Source organism: Barbus barbus (genome assembly GCF_936440315.1).
Source record: "Barbus barbus genome assembly, chromosome: 46".
NCBI classification, from domain to species: domain Eukaryota; kingdom Metazoa; phylum Chordata; class Actinopteri; order Cypriniformes; family Cyprinidae; genus Barbus; species Barbus barbus.
In genome coordinates, this window is record NC_136724.1 from 14,901,322 (window position 1) to 14,909,753 (window position 8,432).

An 8,432-nucleotide genomic window follows, 5' to 3' on the forward strand; every position below is an offset into this window, starting at 1 on the left:
ACAAACTCGCTATTGAGTTATAAAGTCCGAAATACGAAATTTTAAATGTTATACTTTTGTTATAACCTACTGTTGGACTTTTTGGACTATAAATGGTAAAAATCTTTTTTTAAACCCCAATTAATGAGGGAATTGTGGGAATTGAAACTAGTGAAACTAAAACGCACAGTGTTTCTGTGTGACTGTGCCAAGCACGTAAATGAAGAAGGTCTGGAACTGGTGTCTGTAAGGCTGATGATATACTGGGCAACTTTTTGAGCAATGTTGCCATCAGCGGGCTACCAGGTTAGACAGAGGGCCCATGACCGATCTAAAGTATCCAGGTAGAAATTTGTTACCTATTCTCAGTGGGAAAGTGCCTAGGAAAAAGTTGCTCAAAAAGTTGCCCCGTTTATCATCAGCCTAAGATTCTAGCCATAACATTCTAAGGCTGATGATACACTGGGCAACTTTTTGAGCAATAGGCCTATTGCTGGGCAACTTTGGGAAATGTTCCCATCAATGGGCAACCTAGCCCATGACTGATCTAAAATATCCAGACAGAAATTTGCTACCCATTCTCAATTCTCAACGTTGCTCAAAAAAACCTGCCCGGCAAAATTGCTCAAAACGTTGCCCCATGTATCATCAGCCTAACAGCGCTTCGTTTCACATTGTTCAAGTTGTAGCGAAGTGGGGTTTAATAACCCGCTTCTAAATTACAAGTGTAAAACGTTCCTTACCTGGGGTTAAAAGCGGGGTTTAGAACGACGCAACCCTGCTTAAGCAACAAGTGCAGTGTGAAAATCCCGTGTTAAATTTTACGAAGGCTAAAATTTATGTCTGGGAAACTCTAGCAGACATAATATAGGGAATCATATCAAACAATTATGTCTGGGGAAAATTTATTCAAGAACTCCCAACAGTGCTTGTGCTCATATCACTACAGCTGGTAGGCCTATTACATCATATCAGATGATGCAAAGCTGCAATTAAGAGAGAAAATTCATTCTAATCATCAGAAATACAGTGAATGTAATTTTAATGGCAAGTAATGTTTACACTAAGGGGAAAGGGAATCGTGTCAGTTTTACACAAGTAGGCTATACAACACAGGGGGGTTCTTCCCATTAAACGTTTTGGAATGCATAGCCTGTTTGAGATCATTGTCCTTTGTGTGCAGAATTGATATCATATCAAAGGGCAAAGACTGTACCATCTGCGACAGCTGAGGAAATTCAGGGTCTCACCAGCAATCCTGAAAACTTTCTATTTAGCGGCCATAGAAAGTGTATTGACTCAGTGCATCTCAGTGTGGTATGGAAATAGCTCCAATCAGGACTGCAAAGCACTACAGAGAGTTGTGCGCTTAGCTGAGCGCATCTCAGGGTCTGCTCTCCCCTCTCTGCAGGACATCTACCTCAAACGCTGCAAAAGTAGAGCTGTTAAAATCATCAAGCACTCAAATCACCCTGGTAACCGTCTATTCACTTTGCTTCCTTCTGGTAAGCGCTTCCGTAACCTGATGGCAAAGACTGAGAGACTTAGAAGGAGCTTCTTCCCCCAGGCCATCAGGCTCCTAAACTCTAACTCTGTGTCATAACATCACATGACGCCATGTAAATATCACCATATCAATAAGCTATTCAGAATTTTTTCCACCTCATATTGCTGCTGTTTAAATACCCTGGACAACTTTTTGCACATTCCTCTTATTACTAAGTCAACAACATACTGACCTGCATATTTATATTTTCTTTTTTTCTACTTTTCTTTTTCTTAATATGTGTATACTTTATAATTGCACTGTCCTTGGAGCGGACCTGACCTACATTTCACTGCTGGTTATACTCTGTATAATTGTGTATGTGACAAATAAAAAATCTTGAATCTTGAATCTTGAATCTTGAAGGGGCCAGAGTTTGGCCCAAGGCTATTCAAGTCAGAACCTGCGATGCAAACAATTTCTCAGTATCAGTAAATCAGGTTTTGTTCTTCACAAGTGCATAAATCAGTTTTTCAGTAGGATAAATCTGAGATGTTTGCCCTATCACACTCTCTGTGCACCCGGCAGATGTTGAGCTGCATTGATGAATTTACACTGAGGTGAATCATGACCACTAGAGGGGAGACTAATGCTTAATAAATGACAGGAGTCTTCATTTTGAAACAAGCCACACAAGCAAGCCTTTTGGAATGGCACTTTTTAAAGCAGCTGGTAAAATAATGCACAGTCTGCAAATGAATCAATATATGATAAAATATTTTGGAGCAGAATTCTGCATTTGTAGCATCAGATGCTGTCCATAGTTGCTAGGTGAAGTATCCCATCATTAAAGGATATACATCAGTGACCACAAAAAGCCTAGTGTGTTCTGGGTTTAAGAAAACAGTTGTCATACAGTGCAAGGCAATCAAACCGTTATGGTTTTAGGACCTAGAGGAGCTGCTGATCTGAGCCTAACAGAGGCAGTATTTGATCATTATATATATCGCTCACTGGTTGAAGAGCTGTATTGTGCAGAGAAATTTGTGCCAGTAATGTCTGACTCTGTCAGTAAGCACTACTACGACGTTCACATTGGACCCTATCATGGGAGACTGATGGAAGCTTTATGTAATCTTTAGCTTGCATGCTCTATAACCATAATGTTCTGATTATTATTGAGGACTTTTAAAGATTGAGTTACTTTGTGACAACCTGTAAAGAAATGTCCACATACTGTATAATTTCCCCCCATATTAAGCACATTTTCCCCACAATTCTTAATACTGTAATGTCAGGTAATTTTAGTATTTTTAAATAATTATTACTGTAATAGTAAAGAAAAATGCATAGTAAAACTATTGTTTTGCTATTATTTAAAAAGGAATATTTTCATGGGTCATATTAAAAATAGAATAAAATAAAATTTATAAAAAAATATTAAATACATGTAATAAATACATGAAATAACATTGAAAAACAAAATTGGTGTAGAAGCAGTTTTCACTAAGAAATTGCTAGTAAATTTCACAGATAATTATAAAGAAATTGCAAGACACATTGAATTAAACATAACTGAAATATTTCCTTGTAAAACAAGGAATTTAATAATGTTTTATTTACAACTTCAGAAAAAATTTAACAAAGTACAGCTGTTTTACTGCAATACAGTAAAACGACTATTATAAAAATCATGCTAAAATTTAATGTTATTAGATTAAGATTGTATTTTACATGACAGTAATGACATTTGTGGAGTAGAACGATCTTAATTGTTCTGATAATTATGTTACAATGCAAAAACAATCATTATGATTATAATAGTAGACGTTTTGGGGGTGTCCTGAACTCCTTTTGATATTCCTTTGTATCCCATGAAAAAGAAACTACTGGTCATTTTGTTGGGAAATTACTGATTTAATCAGGTCTGGCACAAAAATGTAGCGTCTGACATTCACAGATGCCTATTAAACTAACAACCCTGTTCAGACTCTAGAATGAATCCTGACAAAAATTCATTTTCCCTTCATGAATAATTTCATCTGCAGTGGGCTGATGATCCTTTAATTTAACTTTTGTCCACACAGAAATTGATTTTGTGCCAAATCTGCATTTTGGACTCTAATTCATGGATGCGTCAACAGTATGGAAGAGAGATGGGTTTCGAGTTCTTGCCGTATTTGCCCTAGTGTAAAATGAATCACATTGTTCAATTGAAGACCTATTTTCATGCCACATTAGATTATAATCCCACAGTGTGAGGTGGCACACACTGAAAATTAAACTTTGGTATATTGAACACTTAATCATCGCATGGGTTCAGGGGAAATAGAGCTATTCTGCACACCCTCCGAATTTAATTTTACAACTTCACAGAGCCGAGGGGATGAGATAGAAAGGGTCTGACACTGAGTGTTGCGTTGAAATATTTCAACCTGCGAGTCAGAAACATTTACAGGTTACTATAATGGAGACAAGCAGTCAACAATTGCCAACATTCAGACTAATATATCCCAGAATTTAATATATCCCAGAAGTCTGCAAAAAATGTTAATCTAACATTATTGACTTGATAATGTTTGTAAGTCTAGACTCACAAATCTAATAATGGACTCCAGATGAGGAGACTTTTGTTTTATTATATGCAAGACTGATGCCAAAAAAATCAATTTTTTTCTTCCCGCAGTACTTTGCTCGTCAGCGAGGGTCCTGATACACTCTGAAAAATAAAGGCTTCAAAGGTTTTTTTGCAGTGATGCCACAGAAGAATCATTTTTGGTTCCCCAAAGAACCTTTCAGTCAATAGTTCTTACAACCCGAATTCTGGAAATGTTGGGAAATTTTTTCAATTTGAATAAAATGAAAACTAAAAGAATTTCAATTCACATGAGCCAATATTTTATTCACAATAGAGCATAGATAACTAAACAAATGTTTAAACTGAGAAATTTTACAATTTTATGCACAAAATGAGCTCATTTCAAATTTGATGCCTGCTACAGGTCTCAAAATAGTTGGGATGGGGGCATGTTTACCATGGTGTAGCATGTCCTCTTCTTTTCAAAACAGTTTGAAGACGTCTGAGCATCAAGGTTATGAGTTTCTGGAGTTTTGGTGTTAGAATTTGGTCCCATTCTTGCCTGATATAGGTTTCCAGCTGCTGAAGAGTTTGTGGTCATCTTTGATGCATTTTTTGCTTAATGATGCGCCAAATGTTCTCTATAGGTGAAAGATCTGGACTGCAGGCAGGCCAATTCAGCACCCGGACTCTTCTACTACGAAGCCATGCTGTTGTAATAGCTGCAGTATGTGGTTTTGCATTGTCCTTCTGAAATACACGTTGTCTGGAGCGGAGCATATGTTGCTCTAAAACCTTTATATACACCTTTCAGCATTCATAGTGCCTTCCAAAACATGCAAGCTGCCCATACCGTATGCACTTATGCACCCCCATACCATCAGAGATGCTGGCTTTTGAACTGAACGCTGATAACACGCTGGAAGGTCTCCCTCCTCTTTTGCCCGGAGGACACGGCGTCCGTGATGTCCAACAAGAACGTCAAATTTAGACTCGTCTGACCATAGAACACTTTTCCACTTTGAAACAGTCCATTTTAAATGAGCCTTGGCCCACAGGACACGATGGCGCTTCTGGACCATGTTCACATATGGCTTCCTTTTTGCATGATAGAGCTTTAGTTGGCATCTGCAGATGGCACGGCGGATTGTGTTTACCGAGAGTGGTTTCTGGAAGTATTCCTGGGCCCATTTAGCAATGTCAATCATGCCAATGAGTGATGCAGTGTCGCCTGAGGGCCCGAAGACCACGGGCATCTAACAAAGGTCTTCGTCCTTGTCCTTTATGCACAGAGATTTCTCCAGTTTCTCTGAAACTTTTGATGATGTTATGCACTATAGATAATGAGATTCACAAAGCCTTTGCAATTTGTTGTTGAGGAACATCGTTTTTAAAGAATTCCACAATCTTTTTACGCACTCTTTCACAGATTGGAGAGCCTCTGCCCATTGTTACTTCTGAGAGACTTTGCCTCTTTAAGACATCCCTTTTATGTTACAGACCTGATGTCAATTAACTTAATTAGTTGCTAGATGTTCTCCCAGCTGAATCTTTTCAAAATGTCTTGCTTTTTCAGCCCTTTGTTTCCCCCGTCCCAACTTTTTTTGAGACCTGTAGCAGGCATAAAAGAAAGGTGAAAGTACGCACATCCAAAAATATCTTAGCCAACTGATTTCTATAGGATGAAGTCTGGAGACATGGCTGCTGAAAATTCAACTTTGCCATCACATTTTTTAAATATATAGAAAAAAGCTGTTTTGCATTGTAATGATATTTCACATTACTGTGTTAACTGGTTTTGTAATCAAATCAGTGCAGCCTTGGCCATTAAAACCCTTAAAAATCTTACTTAACCCAAACTTAAGAACTGAAGTGTGTGGATAATATTCAATGATCAATGACTTTTCCCTGACATTGCCAGTCAGCTCATGTGTACTTGCTTGTAAGGAATCATTTTATTAGATATCGCTGAGGTAGATTTCCAGTTGTATGTGAGGAAAAAAAATATTTAAAAAAATTGATTTCAACAAGGACACTTAGTAGTGTACAAATGTCTCCAATATGACCCTCAGCAGACAGGCTGATATTATCACGATCGCTCGAGGGCAAGTTTTACTCCAGCTACTATATCTAGCTGATGCAATATTATAGAGCAGAGCAAAAACTAGAAAAATATGTGGCTTTCCCTTGCCTTTTCAGAATCCATTTTAAAATTCCCTTGCATTGCCATGACCATCAGGACCCTCATTCTTGTGCCACAGACCAAAACACACATCTCATTTCTGTCTCTCCTGCTCTCTTCTGTGCTGGATGGAGGAACTCTGTCCCTGAAAGGAGAGAAGTAATGACAGTACTCACACTGACAGGAAATGAGCAGATAGAGTCCGTCTCAAAGGGCTATATTTAAGGTGCCTGTTACTTAATCCCCATAATGCCTCACCAGGCATGAGCTGCCACATCCTCCTCCTCTAAGAGGAGAATCCATCCTGTGTGCTTGTTTATTTCCGCTCCCGCTACAGGTAATAACAGTTACAGGCCCTCTTTTCACGTCTTTGTGCCCATGTGCGACTTGTTGGGTAGCCTAAATCGGCGCAAGAGGCCCCTTTTGTACATCATGCAAAGCCTGCTGGGGATGTAATGCTCTGAAACTGTGCTCTCTGCTGAGCTATGGATTATGGGAAGGATTCAAAGCCAGCATCTTTTGCTTCTGTTTTCCTGTTTCCTAGGGAACGCTCCATAGTCTCTTTCATCACGGTGATAGAACATTCAGATGGCTGTGGATCTGACAATACCGCACCCGGCTGGAAGTGGTGGAGGAGCAGATCAATAAAAGGAATTGTGGGTATCTGGCCAAAGGTTCTTTGTAATCCTACTTGGTGAGTCTCCAAATGTTTAAAATATATATACAACGCTATTATGAATATAGAAAACACATAATACCATTAACGGAATACAAAACCACATTAATGTGACCATTTAGGCATGCCATGTACAGACATTTTATGGTTTAAAGGGGGGGGGGGGGGGGGTGATATTATTAATTAAGTGACTTGACAACAACAGTTCTTGCAAATGTTTAGAATCAAACTGCCCTACATTATTGGCCACTTCTAAATTGTCAGGAGTGACAACTAGTGTTGGGGAGTAACTAGTTACATGTAACGGAATTACATATAATTACAAAATAAATGTAACTGTAATCTGTTACAGTTACTGAGAAAAAATTAGAAATTAAATTATGGTTATGAAACTGTTAAAGAAAACAAAAGGGGGTACATCTACACATTATTTTCACACATATACAGATATGATTGAGTTCTTTCCCAAATTGCATTGACTGCTTTAAAATATGAGACACCAGTGTTTGAGTTTAGGACACGTGCTTATTTAATAACTGTTTTATTTCCTATATTGTTTTATCTATATGCTTTATTTTTTAAGATTAGCTGTTTTTTCCCCAAGGCATTGTTAGATGCCAGTGTTTCTTGTCATAATAATGCAAAGATTTGATTTCAAAAACAGTATCATAGCTATTAAACTATGATTTTAAATCTGTATTTAAACTCAGAACGATCTCTAAGTAAAAAGAGGCGCTAAAGCCTGATATTGTGGTGGATGTGCTTAAATTATTATAATCTTAACTCAAGTGATGAAGGATTTTGAAAGTCTGACTGTAATCAGTGTCGAGGACCTACTGTAAGGTTAACCCTGCCTGCTTTAAATGTTTCAAAATGATAAACAGTTGAAAAAATATTTGTTAGAAATTTAGAAAAGTAATCAAATGTAATCATTCCATTCAAATCATTATTTTAATAAAGTAATTGATATTGAAACTTGTATTTATTAAGCGTCTTTGGGCTTGGCTCATAAAGCGATTCATTTCATGGAGATAATAAAGTAGGCACGTGCAGGTTGCGATATTATGGTATGTTGTTTATTTCCAAGAAAACACTTTTGGTTTATTTAAGTTTATTATAGGCTTGTTCTTATTCTTTTTTATAGCAAGATTTGGCAACACTGAGTCCAGACGTAGCTCCTTGGCTGTGGTTTCTAGCGCCACAACTCTGATAGGCCAACAAATTTAAATAACTAGTTGCTCAGTTATGTCCCACACACACAGCGTAGAATTTCTGCAAATGTGGTTGTCACGACCTGCATTTTTCAGAAGTCAATTTGGTTGTAGAATGTGGTTGTCACTTTCATAAATTACTGAACTCTGTGTGTACAAAAAGCACTAAGAGGTGAATTGACAACCGAATTTAGCTGCAGTGTGTAGCAACTTACTCTAAGCAGCGGTAATACCGGTGTAACTGCTTTGAATGCAGAATTGTTCGGGTGTGAAAATGATTTTGTGCCACATCTACTGGACATAAGAAAACGGCTCCAAAT